Genomic DNA, 23,862 nt, shown 5'->3' with positions numbered 1-23,862 from the left:
TTCCACTTATTTGTGTCCTGTTCAATTTGTTTCATCAATGTCTTATAGTTTTCAGTGTACAGATCTTTCACCTCTTTGGTTAAAGCATTTTATTTTATTTTTGATGCTATTGTAAATAGGACTGTTTTCTTAATTTCTCTTTCTGATAGTTTGTTGTTGGTATAGAGATAGGCAAGTGGTGATTTTTGTACATCAATTTTATATACTGAAATGTTATGAAATTCTTTTATTAGTTCTAAGAAATTTTTTGGTGGAGTCTTTAGGGTTTTCCATATATAATATCATGTCATCTGCAAATAGAGACAATGTTACTTCTTCCTTTCTGATTTGGATGACTTTTAATTATTTTTCTTGCCTAAATGGTCTGGCTAGGACTTCCAGTAATATGTTGAATAAAAGTAGCGAGTGGGTATCCTTGTCTTGTTCCTGATCTTAGAGGAAAAGCTTTCAGTATTGCACTGTTGAATATGATGGCAGCTGTGAGCTTGTCATAAAGAGTCTTTATTATGTTGAAGTATGTTCCTTCTATACTCACTTTGTTGAGAGTTTTTCATCATGAAAGGATGTCGAATTTTGTAAACTGCTTCTTCTGCATCTATTGAGATGATCATATAATTTTTACCCTTGGTTTTGTTAATGTGGTTTTGTCACATCAATTTGTGGATGTTGAACCAATTTTGCCTCCCTGGAATAAATCCCATTTGATCATGGTGTATGATTTTTCTAATGTATTGTTGAATTCGGTTTGCTAACATTTTGTTAAGGATTTTTGCATTTGTGTTCATCATGGTCTATGGTTTTGTTTTTTTTTTTTCTTGTAGTGTCCTTGCCAGGCTTTAGAATCAGGGCAATGCTGGCCTTGGAAAATGAGTTTGGAAGTGCTCCGTCCTCTTATATTTTTTGGAAGACTTTAAGAAGGATCAGCATTAGTTTTTCTTTAAATGTTTTGTAGAATTCACCTGTGAAGCCATCTGGTCCTGGAATTTTCTTTGTTGAGAGGTTTTTGATTACTGAATTCAATCTCCTTATGGGTAATTGGTCTGTTCAGATTTTTCATGATTCAGTTTGGGTAGGTTGTATGTTTCTAGGAGTTTATGCATTTCCTTTAGGTTGTCCAATATTTTGGCATATAATTGCTTATAGTAGTCTTTTATAATCCATTGTATTTCTGTGGCTTCAGTTGTAACATCTCCCCTTTTCATTTATAATTTCATTTGTTTGTGTCCTCTTCCTCTGTTTTTCTTGGTAAGTTCATCTTTTCAAAAAAAAAGTTCTTAGTTTCATTGATCTTTTCTGTTGTCTTTTTAGTTTCTGCTTCATTTATTTCTGCTCTGATCTTTGTTATTTCTTTCCTTCTAACTTTGGGCTTAGTTTGTTCTTCTTCTAGTTCCTTGAGGTATAAAGTTAAGTTGTTTATTCAAGACCTTTCTTTTTTCTTAATGTAGGCATTTATCACTATAAAATTCCCTTTTAGAACTGCTTTTGCTGCATTCCAGCAAGCACTTGCTGAGACACTGTGTTAGGTACTTCCTACCCATCTCACTTACTGTTCCTTACAGCACTTTGAGGAAGTCTTTATTATTATTATTGTTGTTGTTATTGTTGTTATTTTACAGATGAGAAGACTAGGTTTCAGAGAGGTTTAGTAACTTGCCCATGGTCACACAGTTAATAATCAGTGGAGTCAGGATATCACCCCAGGGATGTCTTACTCCTAAATCTGTGCTCTTAACCAGTCTTCTATATTGACTCAGTAGAATGGATTGGAAGTAGAAAACAAAAACTAAAACAAAAAATCCCATAAGTTTTGGTATGTTGTGTTTCCATTTTCATTTACCTCAAGATATCTTTTGATTTCTCTTTTGATTTCTTCTTTGACCCATCGGTTGTTCAGAAGCATATTGTTTGTCTCCACATATTTTCAAATTTTCCAGTTTTCTTCTTGAGGTTTTTTTCCAGTTTCATACCACTGTGGCTGGAAAAGATGCTTGATATAATTTCAGTCTTCTTAAATTTATTAAGACTTGTTTTGTGGCCTAGCATATGATCTACCCTGGAGAATGTTCCATGTGTGCTTGAGAAGAATATGTATTCAGCTGCTACTGAGTGGAATGTTTCTCTATATGTCTGTTAGGTCCAGCTGGTATGTATAGTTCAATTCCAATCATAATTTCATCTTTCAATAAGTTACTCGCCTTTATGGGTAAGCAAAAGCACCATCCAGGACCCATATACTTTGAGGATATTTTTTTCCCTCAGCAAGTAGGAATTTATTGGTGTTCCTTTCTCTATTCATTCCAACCTTGGCCCATCTCATAACTTGGGGACCACATTCAGAAGACCAAATGTTCTGATTTGTGAGTCAATTTTAAAACATAGAGCAGAAGGAAGCATATTCTTAAATATTATATGAATTGCATATATGTACATGAGGAATCAGAATTATATTTGCAAACAGCACAAGAATCACATGTGCTTATATACTTTATTGATTTTCCTCAGCTCTTAAAAATGCCTTAATAAATCTAGTTGCTACCAAAGGACCAGCTATAAAAAAAAAAAAAGTCCAGCTTAAATTAAAGTTGAAGATATTAACCTGCATTTGTCCTGCAACCTATAAGACTCTAATGAGTTCCTTTCTGGCATGAGTGAACTTGAACCTTAGCTGAAATGGGGCTGCAAACCCACTGGGGTTTCCCTTGTTCTGTAGTTCATTAAAAGTTTTTCTTGGGGATGGCTTGATCTAAATTGTTCCATCACAGGTTCTTAGATGAAGACAGAGCAAGCAAGGATATAAACATAACACCTCACCAAAGATTGGGAATATTTTATAAAAGCAAAATGCTTCAGCAAGAAGTTACACGAGAGATGTTTAGTGATGGGGACAGGGCAGTGACGCGTACTGGGGCTCGACAACAGGCTTTCTCAGCTGCAGCTCCACTGGCGCTTGGTACCTGATCATTCTTCACTGTAGGAGGCTGTCCTGTATATCGTGGGATGTTTAGAATATTCCTGGCCTCTACCCGCCAGATGCCCGTAGCCATCTCCTCCCAGTCCTGACAAGCAAAGATGTCTCCAGACTTTCCAAAATGTCCCCTGGGGGTCAAAATTGCCCCTGGATGAGAACCACTCGTCTAGAGACAGTCAAACCTGGTTCAGTCTCCCCTCTGCCATTTTCCACCTGTCAGACCTTCAGCAAGGATTTGACCTCTCTGTGCCTTAACTTCCTCGTGTGTAAAATAGAGATAACTGCACTTTCAATTGTATTGGGTTGTTTGTGAGGATTAAATTAGATAATGCATGCACAGCGTTTACCACAATGTCTGGCGAATAGTCTTCACAAAGTGGTAGTTATGATTATCATTAACTACTTTGACTTTCTAAAGTGTTCCAGCAAACAAGCCACAGACTCTAGCTCCTTCTCTGCACGAGCCCAATTATCAGGCACTTGGTCTAAACAGAGAGTAAACAGAGAAGCAGAAGAGCCAAAAGAATCTCCCTGCAGGAAATGCATTGTTACTGCCTCCAGATGAAAGCAGGCTCTTCTCCTATGATCGGGCTTGTTGATAGGACCTGGACACCTTGATTTATCTTCCGTATCCCTAAGAATGGATACAAACCAAATGCAAAATCAAGTTGCCTGTCAATAAGCAAAAAATGATTTCATTAGTGGCCAAAATGCCTCAGTGGCCATCAGAAATGGGTCCCAATAGCATTTCCAGCCACATCTTTTTCTTCATTTTGATTGGGGTTTCTAAAACCTCACATTTACATTTGCACATCTTCACATCTGCAGGATTGTGACAGACTGTAAACTCTGAGGAAAGTGACTCTGTTCACTGCTGTGTTGCCAGCGACGAGGACAGTGCCCAGCTTAGAGAAGGATCCAATAGTCTACTGAATGACCGTACTTCCCTCCAACCAGCATTTGTGTTCTCAGCGCCCTGAGCGTTGCCCTTTCACACACTTCCAGCACGAGAGAGCTGTGGCTGGAAGTATTTTATCCTCAGCCTCTAAATCCCCTGTTGTCTTTTTTTTTATATTTAATTTTTTAATAACTTTATATATTTATTTTAGTTAATTTATTTATGTATTAATTTATTTTTGGCTGCACTGGGTCTTTGTTGCTGCGCACAGGCTTCAGTAGTTCTGGCTCACGGGCTCTAGAGAGCGGGCTCGGTAGTTGTGGCTCACGCGCTTAGTTGCTCCGCAGCATGTGGGATCTTCCCGGACCAGGGCTTGAACCCGCGTCCCCTGCACCGGCAGGAGGATTCTTAACCACTGCATCACCAGAGAAGTCCTCCTCTGTAGTCTTTACAGAGCTTAAATTTAGAACTGCTCCTAATTCTTTCAGACAGTAAAGCAAGGAGGTCAGGAATGGTTTGCCCCTGGAAGGCTGATTTGGTAGAAAGACAATGGGTTTTGGTGACTGACGGATCCCAGCTCCAACATTTGCTGGCTGTGTGACCTTGGACAAGTTAATTCATCACATTAAAACTCGGTTTCCTCCTCTGTTAGAAAACTGAGGGTAACAGCAGCAGCCCCAAAGGCTGTGACGCTAATTGAGATGAATGATCATTTGGTGGCTAATATTTATTGAATGCTGGCCATAAGTTTACATCTGCCTGGTGTAATCCTTTGACTATCATATGAGTTAGCACTGTTACCATCCCCATCTTACATACGAGGAAACTGAGGCTCTCTTAGCAAGCAGCAAAGCCTGTATTTTATCTCAGAACTTTCTGACTATCCAAGGCCCCCTTCCACAATGCCTGGTGTGTGGTAGACACTCACTATGTATTGAGCGAATGAAGGAAGGAATTAAGTAATTAAGGAAAAGAAGGTCAAACTCGAGCCTGCTTAATAACTCTTAGCGCGAGAAAAATGTCTTCGTATTCATTAGCAATTAGTACCCCACACGCTGAGATGTTAAACCTAGCAGAAGAGAAAATGTTTATGGGTAAAATGGAATAGAGGCTTTCTGAAGGCAACAGGCATTTTAGATATAGTCAGGTTCACGGGAATTGATTTTAGGAAAACAACTTGACTCTGAAAATGAAGGTTTAGCTAGCCTCTTTTCAGAAAGCCAACACCCCCTGGCTGCCGTAATTTCCCCAAAGCGTTCTCACTTTGCTCAAGTCTGAAAAGGACAGAAGAGCCAAGTCACAGCAGAGACAGGCACAGCACATGTGAGTGATCTGGAGCCCCTAGATGCAGATGCCGCCGTTCTGCTGGTCGCCTCCTGGGGACCCTCTGCCGCAGCATATGACACAGTGCATTTGTCCAGTCCCTGCCCATACCTCACTACTTCAGTTTGATTCTGGACATCACACAAGCCCAGACACAGGACCTGAGGAATGAGCTCTATTACCCTGGAAGGAGTGGGGCATTTCATTACTTCCAACCTGCCACAGACAGAGTCAGCTCCCAACACAGTTTGTGCTTGGCAGCCTGGAACTACTTATATTTAGGACTTAGTCTCAAATCAGTACTTGCAGAAAGGAGAACCCAGAGATTGCAAAGGGGCAGTTTTCAGATGTGTTTGGTTTGCCCCCCAAATTATTTAAAAATGTAAAATCTGTTACCAACAATTAAAAATTGGAACATTTTAACACTAAATTCTGGCTTCTTCTGAAAAATCCTTGGCTCTAATAATGCAGGACCTGGGTATCACCTGACAATGAAGGCTGATGCTGAGCAGCAACTGTGCCCTGGGAGTCATTTTTCTCTCTTCGGATCTTTCCCTCAGCCTGCTTCACGCATTTACGTTACCCTGAAGGCATTTGAATTTGTAGCCCTTCCTAAAACCACTATAGAAAATAGTAAAAATAATGGTTCCTCAAATCTACTGAACACTCTGCAGGGCCTCACTTAATTCTGACCACAGCCCAGCAAGAGGGTTATGACTAGTATCTTGTTTTGTAAATGAGTAACTGAGGCTCAGAGAGCTTCAGCCACTTGCTCAGGGTCACACAGCTGCAAAATGGAAGAGCAGGGATTCAAATCTGTGTCTCTCTGGTTCCAGAGGCCGGTTCCTTCCGTAATACTGAACTGCTTTGGCTGGGGAGCAATCACAAAGGTGCCCCTAGTCCTCTGTGGAGGCATTCCCACAGGAAAATGGATCCTCATTAGGAGTGATTTGGGGGTTAATAAACCCACAAATTAGCTCCATAAAGTGTTACTGATGGAAATTCTGATGTGGCTAATACAGTTAATGCTCGGTGAACTTCAGCCACCCACAGCATCTGAATCAGACTGTCACTTTCCATTTAAATGATGGGGAACCTTCTTTTTTTCTTTTCCTTTTCTGGCCACGCTGGGTCTTCGTTGCTGTGTGCAGGCTTTCTCTAGTTGTGGAGAGCGGGGGCTACTCTTGGTTGCAGAAGAGGTTTCTCATTGTGGTGGCTTCTCTTGTTGTGGAGCACGGGCTCTAGGCACACGGGCTTCAGTAGTTGTGGCACATGGCTCAGTAGTTGTGGTGCACGGGCTTAGTTACTCCACAGCATGTGGGATCTTCCCAGAACAGGGCTCGAACCTGTGTCCCCTGCATTGGCAGGTGGATTCTTAACCACTGCGCCACCAGGGAATTCCTGGGGAGCCTTCTTAATTGACTGGGGAGCCCTCACGAGGGGGAAGAATAAGTTGGGAGGCCCCCATGTGACTGAGACAAGATGAGCCAAGGGGGCTCCTGAGGTCGCCATCACGATCCCTCCTGGCCCCTCCCCCTCCCCCTCCTACAGGCTCTCCCCCTGCTCACCTACATCCTCCCCCCATGACTCCCACTGAGGAGAAGTTGCCCAGAAATGAGACCTTGGAGGTATGTTTGAACACCCTGGGAGAAATCCCATAGACAGGCAGACCGTACAGAGGAGCAAGTGGTTCTTTAAAAAATAAGACACACCTCAGCTACTTGGTAAGCCCAATGCAGAAAGGAGAGACAACTTCCATTAAGATGTAGGGGGAAAACCACCCTCAGAGCCAAACCACTCTCTGGGGGCCAGATCATCAGGCCTCTTGCTAAAGATGCCGCCAGCACATCACTGTAACCCAAGACTCGTACAAAGGATCAGACTGCCCCCAAGAACCTGTTACCTTCTAGTCCCCTCAAAGCCAGGGAGGCTTTCATTGCCCTCAGGGTGAGGTCCAAGCTCCCTGAAAGATGACCCAGCCCCCGCCAACCTTTCTCCAGACTTAACTCTGTTCTCACGTCTTCCCCGAATGCATTCTGCCCTCCTGTTCCTCCAGAGAACCTGCTCTCTCTTATATCCATGCTTGGAGGGCTTCCCGCATAGTGTTTCCTGAAGTGATTTACTTCCTCCGTTGCCCCATTTGCTGCCACCCCCAAACCCTTCACCTGGCTAAGTCCTGCTCATCTTCCATGCTCACACCCGATGTCCCTTTCTTTGAAGAGACTCCCCTACCCATGGCGCCTCACACTCAAGCCACCACAAAAACGTATCATCGATGCCTGCCACTCCTATGGACTCCTACAGCATGTGGCTTCCTCATGGTGGGTGCTCATCACACTGCATTGAAATGAACCCTTTTCTTTTATGACTCTTTCACTACCCAGTGAGCTCTGGGGGAACATCTCAACTCACTGCTGTAGCCCAGTACCCATCCCAGTTCCTGCAGATCAAGGGTGCTTGGGAAGGTTTTGAGGAAGGAATACATGAACAGGAGTAGGGTTCTCCACTCTATAAACACTCAGCACCACATGGGGAACCTTAGTTCTCAGATGGCCCCACAGAACCTCAGCAGCATGAAACCTATAAAACAGCTGAGACTCACTGTTTCCTACTTTTCTCTACCCCGGCCATGGCCTTTCCCTCTAGGGAGCCACTCCACCTGACTCAATCACATGGAAGCCAAGAGCATGAGCTCTCGAGTATATAAGTCCCTGGGTTCCAACCCCTTTGTGCTACTTACTGCTGTGGGAGCTTAGCAAAGTTACTCAACTTCTCTGTGCCTCAGCTTCCTAAACCGGAGCTCACTGTGTAGCTGTGAGGATTAAATGAAATAGAATTCACAGCCTTTAAAAGAGCACCTGGTCCATAGTAACTGCACAGTGATGCTACTTATTATCACACCTCTTCACTCCTGGGATAGGTTGTCTTGGCAGTTCATCACCTCCTTATTGGGGGAGCTAACACATGCTTGGACTAACCTGTCATTACCCTCCTGCACTTCCCTTGGTCTTGTTAATGTTTTTGTGCTGTCTGCCCTGATGGATGGAATAATCCCTGAAGGTCAAGATGCCCTCTCATTTGTATTGTGGCCCCTGTAGTAACCCTGCATAGAGAGCTGGAGAACCAAACAGTTTGATTGACTGCACATCTGTGTGATCTTCCTCTTCTGAAGGGTGACGCCTTAGATGGATGGTATGGTGCACAGCACCCGGGTTCTGAACACGAGGTAGGAGAGGGCGTCACTGCCCCCAGGACCAGGCACTCTTACAAACTGGCCACCACCGAAGAAGGGGGTGCCTTCCTTACCAAAAGACGTAAGCAAACATGGTGGTCACATCATAGCCCATGGCTGAGAGGATCCAGAAAATCCTACAAGTGCCCCCTGGAAAATCCTGGTTTGAACCCATTATTTTGTCCCTGTATAACTATTTTTCTCAGGACAACAAGAAGATTCATTTTAAAACACAAACGTGCTCATGTCTCTCTCTCTCTCATACACACACACACCTACACACACACCCACACACCCTGCTTGGAACTCTTAAAGTCATCCCGCTGTTTTCAGAATCACCTGAAAGACTTAACATGACCTTTAGGACCAGCATTACCGCCCCTGCCCATCCTCTCAGGGCCCACCCTGGCCTGCTCCCTGGGCTCCAGCCACAGCGGCCTTTCTTTAGCTATTACACAGGCCAAGCACCTCCTTGCCTCAGGACCAAGATGCACAGCGTTCTTCTGCCTGAAACACCCTCCTTCCATGTCCAGCCGCTCACCTAGATCATTCGCCCCATCTCTCCTGAGCTCAAATGTCACTTTCTCAGAAAGTACTTCCCTTATCCTCGATGTGAATTTGGTCTCCCTATTACTCCCTCAGAGGACCCCATCTTTTCTCACAACACTTAGCACATCTTATAATTGCATAGTTATTTGTGTGTTTATTTGCTTACCATTGACGTTTCCTACCCACGGCTAAGTTCCAAAATGGGCAGGACCACGACTGTTTGCTATTCCAGTTTTATCCCGGGTGACCCACAGTGCTAGGCACATGGTGAACTGCTAATCAACTCTTTGCTTGTCTTTATCAATTTACTTAAATTAAATTCCAGAACAGGTTTTACATGCGTCTTGGTAATAGGAGGAAATATTTTTCAGTTTTTTTCACCATCAAGAGCTCTTTTCCTGCTCCCCCTCTCCCAACAGACTTCATGTATTGAAAGACAGCAGGTAGCAAACTCTACATATTAAGTCATAATTAACTTACTTTATCACCTTATTCATGAAAGGCATGTATAACGAATTAGTAGCAGTGGACAAAGGAGATGACATTCTTGACATAATTACAGCCAAATCAGAGAAACAGTAGCTCCAGAAGATCTCTTTGGCCTAAAAGTCCTGATATGCCCTGCCTCCTGCCAGCCAGTCTTCTCCTGACATTTCCCACATGCCCTTGCCCCACCAAATAACCAAGTTCAGGTAGAGGAAACAACATTCATTTCCCTGCCCAGACTAGGCACACCTTTGACTTTGCCTCTCCCTTCAACTTCACGTACTTGAACTCCTACTCATCCTAGAGAAGGGAGGAAGGGAGGAAGGGAGGAAGGGAGGAAGGGAGGAAGGGAGGAAGGGAGGAAGGGAGGAAGGGAGGAAAGGAAAAGAGAGTTTGTGGTTTCTAGTCATGGGGAAAAAAGATAGGACATTTTGGGAAAATCCCATCATCTTAGTAGAGAGAAATGACATAATTGAAAATCAATACCAATTAGTATATTGTTAGGGTATAGAGGCCTGATAGCATTAATTAGGGCTATAGGACTCCAGAATATTTTTTTTCTGTGAAACCTGAGGCAAAGAAAATAAGACATAAAAACTTCTGGAGTTAAAAAAAGCACAGTATGAACATAGCGGAGACCCACTGGTTAGGCAGTCTTCATGCATCAACAAGGAGTGGAGAGGAACACCGTGAGCCTCACCTTTGACAGCAATATCTTCCCTGAACAAAATGTGATATGCAGAGATCCTTTCCCAGGACACTAATCTCCAACAAAAGCAATTCAAAGTCAAAGGCCTTCCCAGACCTACTCCAAACTCATGTCTCCAAGTGGCTCTGCACAGCCCAGGACAAAAATTCATATTCTCCATTACTGATCTTTTTGGCCCCTCTAGCTATCTGCAGATCCACTTGAGGAGGGCAAGACTGGCTTGTTTCTGACACACACGATCGTAGCCATTGATTTTGGTGCTGACTCAGCATCATGTTTCTAGGTGGTAGGCAGGCTCTCCCACCAAGGTCTTATTATATCTGCCTCTGCAGGGAGAAAGCCAGGAATACTGGCTCCATTCATGGACAGTGGAATAGAAGGCTCATTGCAGGGTGCCAGCCACTCTCAGGATCGGAAGCCCTTTTTCTACCTAATGAGCCATTCTGTGTGGGCATCCTCAATGCAAGAGTAGGTGTGGTTCCATTTCCCTTAGTTCAGTTCAACAGTCACTTTGTCATCACAACCCTTGTTGCTAACACTTACTAACATCTTATTAGATGCCTAGCACTCTGTCTCATCATCTCTTTTCATCCACACATCAGCCATTTGAGACAGGTCCCTTTTACTCACCATTTAGCATTTTATATAATTGGAAACCAAGACACAGAGAGCATACACCATTCACCCGAACGAGATGTAAACCCAGATCTATCTGACTCTACAGCCTGAGTCCTTACCCACTGGGCACTACTGTTGAAATCACCATTCTACCACCTTTCATTTCTTCCCTGTAGCCTCTGTGGTTGCTTAAGTTTTCCATCTGATAATGTCACTTATTGCTTCCTATAATCACAGGGATTGGCAGACTATGGCCTACACCTCATCCACTCCCTGTTTGTGTAAATAAGGTTTTACTGGAATACCACCAGGCTCATTCATTTATGTATTACCTATGGGTGCTTTCATGCTACAATGGCAGAGCTGAATAGTTGTAACAGAGACCTCCAGAGCTGCAAATATTTACTATCTGACCCTTGACAGAAATAGTCTGCCAACCTCTGATACAACAGATAAGGCAAACACTTGCCAAAAGCTTACCTTTTATTATCTCATTTAACACATACTACAATTGCATGTGTATGTGCGCATGATGCACACGCACAGGGTACTCTTATCAATCCCATTTTACAGACAGAGAAACTGAGGCTCAAAGAGCTCACAGCTAATAAATGATAGAGCCAGAATTCAAACGCAGGCTGTCAGGCTCCAGAGCCCATGCTCCTAGCCATATGCTATAGCTGTCTGCTATGAGCCTGGCACTGTGGAGGCACTGGCCATACATGCTGAGCAGGATATGGCCCTGTCCCAAAAGAGCCCCAGTGAGGGAGGAGATGATGGCAGTCCAGCTGATGAATGCCTGGATGGAGGAGAGCAGGGCTGGGGCTGTGGGAGCCCCAGGGATGTGCACTTGCTTATGTCGGTGGCAGATGGGACACACAGGAGGTTGGTGACAAGTGACACAGTCACTTCTGACAAGGGGAACATTTCCTGAAATCTGCTGACAATTGCTTGGCCAAATGATTTGCTAATAGTCTTTATCTTAAGTAATAATTTAAAAAGGGATTTGGTTGCTCTAGCCAGCCTGCTCCTTGATTTCTAAGGGAGCAGATTTGTAGGAAATGGGTTTTGTTATAACTGTTAATCTACATTCAAGGGAGAAAAGCTCATCTTATCTTTGGAGAGTCTGCTCCTATATTACATGGACTTGGAAGATATGAAAGTGGCCTGGGGTGCAGGAGTCATCTCTACTCTCCCTGGCAGTGCCATGAACCTCCCCACTTGGCCCTGAAAGTTTGGCCGTCCAGACAAACGTTTGCATGGGCAGGGAGCTGACTACCTAACAGGCAGTTCACCCCACTGTTGGATTACTTGAGTTTGGGGGAATTTTTACCTTTAGCTGAAACTTAGTTTGCATCCTTGAGGCACTCAACCAAGGAGTTCTGATTCCTTTTTTCAGACACATCACAGAAAAATGCTGCCCCCATCCCCCCACTTGACTGGGTAGTGAAGTCTTCACCTGGAACCTATTTCTCTTATATGGGTTAAAGAACTCACATTCCTTCAACCAATTTTATCGTGATACTTCTCACATCTCATCAGAATTATCTTTTCTATTGGAGTTTAGGACTGAAATTTTAGATTTGAAAAAACTTTTTATAGTGAATATTCTCATGGTAAATTTTTCTTAGAGCTCAAAGGTATGAAAAAGGTCATTACTTGTGATGAAATGACATATTTTATGTATTAAGTAACGATGACATGCCCCATGGGGTTTCCCTTTTTGCCATGGTTTACTAGGAAGCTCACACCAAAGTTTATGCTCAGTTTTCCTCCTCTTTCCTAACTCTGTTTTTTGCTTCCTATCTTCTGTTAGTTACTATTGCTTTTAGTTTTATGATATCTGCTTTTTTATGGTAAACTATCCCATTCATTCACTTCTATATCAGTCAGTTCTCACCAACGCTGAGTGTAGTAGGTAGGAGATGAATGATAAATACATGTGTTTCATAGACGAGAGTTTGCGCAGCATATCTGGTGAGTGATAGAAACCTTTGTTGGTTCTCACACTTTGATGATAATGATGGTGATGATGATGCCAAGAGTCATGATACTAGGAATGATAACAGGAGCCAACATTTATTCAGTGCTCATGGCCTCCCCTGAATGCTTTACAAGTGTAATTTCATTAAAACCTTACAGCCAACTTATGAAGTAATGTTATTAGCCACATATTACAGATGGAGAAACCGAAGCACAGAGAGGTTAGGTAATTTACCCTAAGTCACAGATTCAGAAAATGGCAGAGCCAGCATCAAAAGCTAGGCAGCCCATCTTCAAAATGTATGCCCTTGTCCACCGTGCTATACTACCTAAATGATCTGACCACTCCAAACCGCTCCACAGGGATCCTGGTATTTCAGATGAAGACAGCCATTCACAGCAACTCTGGCCTGTGTGGCTGTGGACCTCATTCTAGGGAATATTGAGGTGAGCTTTAGGGAGCTGCTCACCATCACCCCCCCCCACACACACACACCCAGCAGCAATGTTTCTGGCTCCCTCCTCCTGTCCCAGTGCTCTGGGTGCCCCTCCCAGCCCCTGTGCCTCTGCCCAGCAAGCCAACCTCCAACACAAGACCAGCAGGAATTGTGGAGGGTAGCCAGGGCCTGGCTTGAGACCATGCCATTTGTATAAAGGTCTCCGTTCAAGCAAGACAAGGGCAGGGGATGGGGGTGGGGGCAATCAGGGGACAACGGCCAAGCCAGAAAATAGGAAAGAAGGAAGGAAGGAAGCCAAGAGGTCTGCTGCCTGGGGGAGCTCTCAGCAGGATAGGATAATGAATGCCAGGTGCTTCTCTCCAGGCTAGGGGCAGGGGTGGAGACTCGGGGGACTGCAGGTGGCTAAGAGTGAGGACCCCTGGGCCCTGGGAAAGCAGTCTGCCCAGCTCAGTGCTTTTCTCCATCTCCTACCCTGGAGGGTAAGAAGGGGGCTGAGGCTGCCTGGCTCTCTCTGCCCACATGTCCTTCCCCTTGCAAGAAGGAAAGGAGGGAATGAGGAGGGAGAGGAAGGCAGAGAAGAAAAGGAGAAATAAGGAGGAGGAGGGAAGATGTTTAAACACGAGCTTTCTTTTTTTTTTTTTTTTTTTTTTTTTTTCAAGCTTTCATCCTTTTGTGATTTGACCAGTATCAGTATGCCACAGGGCATCCTTGTCATTAGGCCAACACCGTGGGCCCATCAAGTGAGAGGCAATGAGAGGTGTCCTCGCCCGCCTGTGACTTGCAAGGGAGGCAGATGGGGTTTCAGAACTAACACTTGTGGGGACCGTACGGGAAGCCAGAAGGGGACACTGATTCCAGCAATGGTCTGAGGTGTCCGCACCAGAGGACCGGGACAGAGTCAGAGAGGAGGAAATGAACAACAAAAGCCACAAAGACATCTGTGGTCCCTTGGGAATCACCAAGCCTCATGGAGAACACGAAAACCAGAGGAGACATTTGACAGCATTTTCTCCTTAAAGTTCACTTTTATTACTTCACTTCATTCCTTAATGTTACTTGAGATTTGCCACAGCTCCCAGCAGGCACTTTCAAGCCCTGGGATTTTGTCCTCTGTCCCCTGTGTGGGCTGGGGCCCAAGGCATCATGGTAATTGTGGTAAAAATGAGAACAATGGAAGCCACTGTATTTGAGCACCTACTACATGCCGCACATGCTACAGGCTGGGCACACCGTTTGCTCGGCTCAGAATCGAGGGATGGGCTCTTTAACAGCACCGGAGTCCTGCGCAGTCTGCAAACTTCTGCCTGCCACAGAGTTCTCGGTTCATCTGTGATTAGATCAGACCATAAACTTCCCACCCTTCCCTTCTCCTTGTGAAAATTCTGCAGTGCAGGCAGGGATCCAGCAGCAGGAAAGCCTTCACTGCAGCTGCCTGCCAATGCTTTGCGGTACTGGGGTGGGTGGAGTGCTGCAGAGTCCAGGACCTGACAATGACAATTGTCCCTGCTGGGTCTGCGGTGCGGGTCCCCGGCAAGGCCGTGCTGTGGGCCGCTTCTGTTGGCCCTCACCCAAGGCCCCTCTGGTGGGCGCTGGCCTTCCTCCAGCCCCAATGGACACTCCCTGATCTAAAAAGTTTTGAGGTCCCTTTGGCCATAGCAGACCACACTCATCTTGGGTAAATCTCTCCCCTCCCTTCCACAATTTCCTCATCTGCAGAATGGGAGTGATAACGTCTGGTCTTGGCAGAAATTGGTGTGAGGTCCAAATGGGCCAGTAAATCTGAAAACACTCTGAAAAATCCTTAGCATTTCTATTAAAGACCAAAGGGTCACTGGAGTCATTCTTATTTCTAGTATAACTACTAGAATTTTAATCAACCAAATGCATTTGGCTGGTTTACACAGGAGTATAGGTCCCTTTGGAATGGGGAGACTTTTCCTGTTTTATGCATAACAGCTTCAGGCAATTACTGAATGAGATTACCAAGTGTAAATCAGACCGATTAAGAAGGGAACAGGTGCCACAAAACCAAAGGAGGTTGTACTGACATGGGGAAGGAGTTTCCTGCCTTCTTTTGCTGTAACTGATCCCTCCCCGCAAACTGAAACGGGAAGTATGGACACCTCCACCTTGAAAAGGAACCTAGACGTGGCCTAATCCAACTCCATACCCAATGAATGAATCCATTTAAACAACGCAAATCATTGTTGCCCAGCTTCTTGCTGGCTCTCCTGGACTTGAGCTGATGGAGAAGAGGACTGAGATGTAACCACTCAACCCTGTGCCCCACTTTCATCTGACACAGAGTTACTCCTCTGATGACAAATACAAAATGGTCCAGATTCTTCTGCATGTCTGAGCAGGCAGCTCCCCCAGTGTCAGGCCTCGGGAAGAGTAAATCAAATTCTTTAAAGTTCAAAGAGTATAACCTTAAAAATGGTAAGAAAACGTCCCGAGTGATGTAGTGAAATAAAATGCAGTGAGAGAGATCAGAAAATCTTTCTGGAAAAAATTCAAAAGGCCGAGTAAAATACCGAGATACCTCATCAGACTATTGCTCTTTCCTTTGTGAGAAGAAGCTGGAAGAAGTGACCAGCAATTGCATCTGAAGGTAGTAACACTTCTACCCTGGAGACAGCAAGCTGGAGGTGACCTTTCTGATGCACCAGCAGGAACAGCTAGTGCCTCTAGCTAGGGGATGTGTGGACCAGATAACTGTCCCTGCAGGGCAGGTACGCTAAGGTTTGTAGGAGAAGCAATTCCAAGGGATACTGAGTTCCCACCCTTGACACTGAACAGCCAAAGGAATGAATCGCTGATCCACAGGCTCTTCTTAAAGATGCAAGGCAGAATGAGAAGGCAAGCGAAGGGTATGGAGAAGAAGAAAAGAAAAGGAGAAGGGGACAAGGATGAGGAAGGAGGGTGTGATAAAGACAGTGCAAGAGAGGTGTCAGGGCAAAGAGAGCAGGGGGGAGATGGAGAGGGAAATCAGGAGGAGGAGAAGGGCAAGAGAAGACAGAAGAGGGGAATAAAAGGAGAGAGGAGAGGGAACAGGGGAGGAAGGCTTCGCTGGATTTGTAACCTTTTCTTTCTGAAGCTAGGCTGTAGGTTCGCAGTGATTGCTATGTTCGCTGTACTCTCCTCTGTGCTGTTTTGCATGCCTGGAACATTTCATAATTTAAAAAAGGAAGAGAAGGGAGAAGAAAGAATAAGAATAAAGAGGCGAGAACCCAGGGCATGCAGGTCCACAGGGGCCTGGTTCAGGTTCTTCTCCACGAGCACGGCGACTCCCATAGCATTTTGGGTTTTACCCCACTCATCTTGGGGAGGCTTCTGCTCGTCCTGGAAGAGAGGGCGGCCGTCACACTGGTTTTGCATTTTCAGGATGCTCGGCGCCCTCATGGTTCTCCTCAGCCAATTCCCAGAAGAGTGGCCCATGCTCTCCAGAGCCACATCATCAAAACAGAAGCCCAGAGCGAGCTGTGTGGCTGACAGGGTCTTGGGGCTCCAGCCAGTGTCAGGCCTGAGACTCTGAGGTGGGAGAGCCAAGTTCAGGACATTGGTCCACCAGAGACCTCCTGGCCCCACGTAATATCAATCTGCAAGAGCTTTCCCAGAGATCTCTGTCTCATGGAGGCTAAACAATACGCTACTAAATAACCAAGAGATCACTGAAGAAATCAAAGAGGAAATCAAAATATACCTCAATGCTAAGACCCAGCTCCACTCAACGACCAGCAAGCTCCAGTGCTGGATGCCCCGTGCCAAACAACTAGCAAGACAGGAACACAACCCCACCCATTAGCAAAGAGGCTGCCTAAAATCATAATAAGCTCACAGACACCCCAAAACACACCACCGGATGTGGTCCTGCCCACCAGGAAGACAAGATCCAGCCTCATCCACCAGAACACAGGCACCAGTCCCCTCCACCAGGAAGCCTACACAACCCACTGAACCAACTTTACCCTCTGGGTGCAGACACCAAAAACAACAGGAACTATGAACCTGCAGCCTGCGAAAAGGAGACCCCAAACACTGTAAGATAAGCAAAATGAGAAGACAGAGAAATATGCAGCAGATGAAGGAGCAAGGTAAAAACCCACCAGACCAAACAAATGAAGAGGAAATAGGCAGTCTACCTGAAAAAGAATTCAGAGTAATGATAGTAAAGATGATCCAAAAGCTTGGAAATAGAATGGAGGAAATACAAGAAACGTTTAACAAGGACACAGAAGAACTAAAGAGCAAACAAACAGTGATGAACAACACAATAAATGAAAGTAAAAATTCTCTCGAAGGAAATAAATAGCAGAATAACTGAGGCAGAAGAACGGATAAGTGACCCGGAAGATAAAATAGTGTAAATAACTACTTCAGAGCAGAATAAAGAGAAAAGAATGAAAAGAATTGAGGACACCCTCAGAGGCCTCTGGGACAACATTAAACGCACCAACATTCGACTTATAGGGGTCCCAGAAGAAGAAGAGAAAAAGAAAGGGACTGAGAAAATATTTGAAGAGATTACAGTTGAAAACTTCCCTAATATGGGAAAGGAAATAGTCAATCAAGTCCAGGAAGCGCAGAGTCCCATACAGGATAAATCCAAGGAGAAACACGCCAAGACACATATTAATCAAACTATCAAAAATTAAATACAGAAAGCTGGAGTAGCAATTCTCATATGAGACAAAATAGACTTTAAAATAAAGACTATTACAAGAGACAAAGAAGGACACTACATAATGATCAAGGGATCAATCCAAGAAGAAGATATAACAATTGTAAATATTTATTCACCCAACATAGGAGCACCTCAATACATAAGGCAAATGCTAACAGCCATAAAAGGGGAAGTCAACAGTAACACTGTAATAGTAGGGGACTTTAACACCTGACTTTCACCAGTGGACAGATCGTCCAAAATGAAAATAAATAAGGAAACATGAGCTTTAAATGACACATTAAACAAGATGGACTTAATTGATATTTATAGGACATTCCATCCAAAAACAACAGAATAAACTTTCTTCTCAAGTGCTCATCAAACATTCTCCAGGATAGATCATATCTTGGGTCACAAATCAAGCCTTGGTAAACTTAAGAAAATTAAAATTGTATCAAGTATCTTTTCCAACCACAATGCTATGAGACTAGACACCAATTACAGGAAAAAAACACTGTAAAAAATACAAAGACATGGAGGCTAAACAATACGCTACTAAATAACCAAGAGATCACTGAAGAAATCAAAGAGGAAATCAAAATATACCTAGAAACAAATGACAATGAAAACATGATGATCCAAAACCTATGGGATGCAGCAAAAACAGTTCAAAGAGGAAAGTTTATAGCAATACAATCCTACCTCAAGAAACAAGAAATATCTCAAATAAAAAATCTAACCTTACACCTAAACCAATTAGAGAAAGAAGAACAAAAAAACCCCAAAGTCAGCAGAAGGAAAGAAATAAAAAAAAATCAGATCAGAAGGACTTCCCTGGTGGCACAGTGGTTAAGAATCTGCCTGCCAATGAAGGGGACACGGGTTCGAGCCCTGGTCCGGGAAGATCCCAAATGCTGCAGAGCAACTAAGCCCATGTGCCACAACTACTGAGCCTGCGCTCTAGAGCCTGTGAGCCACAACTACTGATCCTGCGTGCCACAACTACTGATGCCTGTGCACCTAGAGCCCGTGCTCCACAACAAGAGAAGCCACCGCAATAAGAAGTCCATGCACTGCAACGAAGAGTAGCCCCTGCTCACTGCAACTAGAGAAAGCCTGTGTGCAGCAACAAAGACCCAACGCAGCCAAAAATTAAATTAATTAATTAAAAATAAGAAGAGAAAAAGAAATGAAGTACACTAGCAAAGATCAATAAAACTAAAAGCTGGTTCTTTGAGAAGATAAACAAAATTGATAAACCATTAGCCAGACTCATCAAGAAAAAAAGGGAGAAGACTCAGATCAACAGAATTAGAAAGGAAAAAGGAGAAGTAACAACTGACACTGCAGAAATACAAAGGATCATGAGAGATTACTACAAGCAACTATACGCCAATAAAATGGACCAGCTGGAAGAAGTGGACAAATTCTTAGAAATGCACAACCTTCTGAAACGGAACCAGGAAGAAATAGAAAATATAAACAGACCAAACACAAGCACTGAAATTGAAACTGTCATTAAAAATCTTCCAACAAACAAAAGCCCAGGACCAGATGGCTTCACAGGAGAATTCTATCAAACATTCAGAGAAGAGCTAACACCTATCCTTCTCAAACTCTTCCAAAATACAGCAGAGGGAGGAACACTCCCAAACTCATTCTACGAGGCCACCATCACCCTGACACCAAAACCAGACAAAGATGTCACAAAGAAAGAAAACTACAGGCCAATATCACTGATGAACACATATGCAAAGAGGTAATATCAACAAAATGTAAAATGCCTAGGTACCTTAATCCACTAATTCTTCTTCCACAAATTTATTCCAAGAAAATAATTAGACAAGTGCTCCAAGGTTCACAGAGCAAAACATGTTATTTCCAGAACTATTAATAACACCAAGTATTTAGAAACAACCTAAATATCCACAAAAGGATATCACTTGAATAGATCACCGTATAACTAGACAGCAAAGTGCGATTAGCCTACTTAAAAGGATGGCGTGAATCTGTGTGCCATAATGTGGAACTTTCTCCATGTTGTTCAGTAAAAAAACGTCTTCCTGTAAACGTGCACGCATATGCAATGGGCCTACTATGAATGTGCAAATGCTGCACAGCGGGGTGCCGAGAGTGAACTTCACCAAATTACTGGTACATAGTGGCTCTTTCTGAGTGGTGAGAAATCAAGTGATTTTCCTTCCTTCCTTTGTTTATCTATCTTAGAAATCAAGTGATTTTCCTTCCTTTCTTTGTTTATCTATACTATTTGAATTTTTACAATGAACATGTAATAATTTAAAAATAGAAAACTGTTTTCAAAGATGAAAATAAAACATGTCAAGGATATACACATTTCCTGGAGAAAAAGCAGGGTGAAAAGCAGAATAATGGCTGACTTTCAGAAGGAAAATGTGGAGTGACTTTGAAACCTGCCTAACAGCCTGACAAGATCAGTCCTTTCCTAGTTCTGGAGAAGGCAGGAAATCCCAGTGGTTAGGAGCTTATGCTCCAGGGTCAGTCCTTGGGTTCAGCGGGTAAGTGACTTGGGACAAATTACTTAAGCTTCTGTCCCTCAGTTTCCTCATTTACAAAATGTGTGACTGACAGCACCTGCCTCTAAGACTGTCATGAAGATTAAGGACAAGAGTAAATGAACACCTATGACAATGCCTGGCACATAATCAATATTTACTAGATATTAGCTCTTATGAAAACCAGCTTCAGGCAATCATAGTCTAAGTGAGTTAACTTTCCCAGAATGAAGCACTAATGAACAGTTAAGGAGAGGGACAAGGTAGAGGACAATTAAGCAAAGAAATCCACACGAGTAGACATATAAATATCTAGGCTCTGCAGCACAAGGGTTAAAGATATGGGTTGTGTGGTTTTAGACTTAACCTAGTAAGTTTTAATTGTTCATTCTGCAAAAGGGGGGGTCATATAAAAAAGGCCATTTTAAGGATTAAATGCCAAGTGCTAACACAGTGCTTGGTAATAACAAGTTTTTAATACATATTTGCTAATATTAATAAAAATAATTATTGTTGACTGTGAGATTAGGTAGTGGGCTCCCTGTCACTACAGGTATCCAGGCAGGCTTACTTATTACAGGAAGAAGACGATGGAGAGAAGACTTAGCCTTGGAAGGAGGGGATGAGCTCCTGGATTCTTACAGATCTAAAAATTCTGCTGTTGTTGAAACACAAAACTGATTTTTTTTTTTTTTTTTTGCGGTACGCGGGCCTCTCACTGTTGTGGCCTCTCCCGTTGCGGAGCACAGGCTCCAGACGTGCAGGCTCAGCGGCCATGGCTCACGGGTCCAGCCGCTATGCGGCACGTGGAATCTTCCCGGATCGGGGCACGAACCCGTGTCCCCTGCATCAGCAGGCGGACTCTCAACCACTGCGCCACCAGGGAAGCCCTAAACTGATTTTTAAAATGGAGTTGTTTGGGATTGTTGTGCAGAGTGACTGGGGAGCCCTTCACCAACAGGGCCATCTCCCCAGAGTTACAGGGCGATGCAGCTCTCATAGGCCAGCCCTGCTTTTCAGACAGGTGAGGCAAGTGTTCCCCCAGACTGCCCATTCTCTGTACCAAGAGTGGCTCTACCTGCTCTGGAAAAGCTGCAGATAGCAGCTCTACATGCTCCCCCGCATTCACAAAAAGGAAAGCTAATTGCGTGGTGACAACAGTATTAACAGCAACAGCAAGCCCACGCTGATCACTTACTGTGTCCTGAGCTCTGCGCTGAGGGCTTTGCATGCATTGTCTTATTACTTCCCCCAACAGACCCATGCATATGTAGTGCCTATGCTATATGTGTCATCCCCATTTGACAGATTAAAACAATGAGGCTTGGAGGGAATAAGTATTGTCAAAAAACCCTTCAGCCAGTAAGGGACAGGGGTTTGAACCCAGAATGTGAGAAGTAGTTGCAGGACCTCATGATAAGTTGACAACTCATTAGCATTAGATGAATCCTTTCCTCTTTCAGGACCTGCCACTACCTGTGCCAGCCCCACTGGGTCAGGTGACCCTTCTCAAGGTAGCTGGGAGCTGGGAAAGCTGAAATTGCCATTGGCATTATCTAGTAATTCCTGGGGAGAGCAGAACACTGAGAAACAAGGCTTAAGCTGCACCCACAAAACAGAACCCCAAGCAGCAGGATGAAGACCATCTTGGGAGCAAAGCCCCGGTGCTTAGAGAAGCCAGAGGTTTCGACCTTAATGATAAGGCCAAGTACAATAGAGACAGAATACTCCCTCAGAGACATCCAGATACTTGTGGACTGTTTTACCACTTTCATTTTCTTGTAATATCCTTTGGTCAACTCAAGCAGGCTTCGAACTTGCCTCATTCCACTTCTGTGGGCTCCCTCAGACTAGCAGCAAACAGGTTCACTTTGCCATGGCAAGGCCAGGGCACAATCCCCTGCATCTCTCCAGACCTGCACAAGTCCTCAAACTCTGTACTCAGATCACTAATACCATCTGCCCCGAATACCAGGAAGATGCCAAGGGGACAAAGTCATAACCTCATGTGCAAGAACATGGACTTTGGAGTCATAGACTCCTGGGTTCATGTCTCAGCTCCTCCACTGGGTACTTATCCTCTCTGAGCCTCAGTTTCCTTATCAGTCCAATGGGGATCATAATACCTCATAGTTTTGTTCCAAGGATTAATGAGATAATGTAATACTGGGAAAGCAGTGGAGCATTGAGGCTAAGAGCACAGGCTCTGGTGCCAGACTGTTTTAAGTTCAGACGCTGGCTCTGTCACTAACTGTGTGTCCTTGGGCCTCAGCATATTCAACTGTCATATGGGGATAATAAGAGTATCCACCTCTATAGGGCAGGGAATGAATGAGTTATGGCTTGGAAAGCGCTTAGAACAGCACCTGGTGCATTGGTGACTACTTGGTAAACGAGAGTTTTTATGATTAATGCAAATAAAGCCCACAGCACGGTAAAGATAAGTGTTCAATAAATGGTAACTGTTATTATTACAAGCCCACAGCACGGTAAAGATAAGTGTTCAATAAATGGTAACTGTTATTATTACAAGGCACACTTTGCACGGAGAATTTTATGCACATTTATCTCCTAGAAAGCAATTAAGAAATGAAGACATTAGGGGAAAATCTTGTCCTCTAGCAAAACTTTCGGTCCGAGCAGAGAGAATTCACCATCCTGTTGCCCTGGCAAGATACCTTAGGAACCCCATCCACCATTCCCAGGCTCTCCTTTGCTTTATTCGGCCATCCTCTCTTTCAGTAAATATTCATTAAGCACCCACAGTGAGCCTAAAGGAGGAATGGAAATACCTAAGCTGTAAAAAAAAAATGGCTCCAGCTCCTGCCACCTTGGAGCTTACAGGGTAGCAGGGGAGATACACATTAAATAAATACGTACACAAATGATTATTTGGGGACAGCTACAATTTGTGTTATGAAGAATGTGGCGAAAAGGTATAATGGGGGTCCTGATATGATGTAGCATCAGAGGTGTATGTGAGGGAGGAGTCATTAGAAAAATTTCGTGAGGAAGTGCCATTTAAGCTGGGACTTCATGGATGAATAGGAGTTGGCTGGGGGATGCCTGGGAGTGGAAGGAGGAAGCGATCCAGGCAGACAGGCATTTTGTTCCGAGGCCCTGTAGCCACAAGGTGGCTGGCTCACTAGGGGAAAAGACACAAAGGTAGTAAGTTGACTTACCCCCAGACCATCCACTATCAAAAGCCCTCAGCTGGGAGGTTGGAAATTGGAGAGAAACCCAGGCCCCCAGGAACTGTGTTCTCAGTTGCATCTGCTATCTCTTCCCTTTCAGACTCTCCTTGCCTGGTGGCAAAGACTGCCAGGTCCCAGACCCCGACCCCGAGGCCAAGCGAACAAAGGTTTTGGCTCAAATACCCAGGAGTTGCAGATGTGGCTCACTTTTCCCACATGTGAACTTCAGCCAAGACACCACGAC

The 23,862-nt window shown here is 44.2% G+C and overlaps 1 protein-coding gene across 2 annotated transcripts in view; it reads right to left on the bottom strand.

The window, feature by feature from the left end:
• DOCK2 (dedicator of cytokinesis 2) overlaps window positions 1-23,862 on the bottom strand; it is a 406,045-nt gene that overhangs the window by 170,600 nt on the left and 211,583 nt on the right. The gene's annotated exons all lie outside the window — the stretch shown is intronic.

The sequence above is a fragment of the Delphinapterus leucas genome, chromosome 3 (assembly GCF_059928025.1).
Source record: "Delphinapterus leucas isolate spDelLeu-1000000601 "Yukka" chromosome 3, BTC_Dleu_Yukka2, whole genome shotgun sequence".
Taxonomy (NCBI): domain Eukaryota; kingdom Metazoa; phylum Chordata; class Mammalia; order Artiodactyla; family Monodontidae; genus Delphinapterus; species Delphinapterus leucas.
This window is presented reverse-complemented; position numbering and strand designations above follow the sequence as displayed.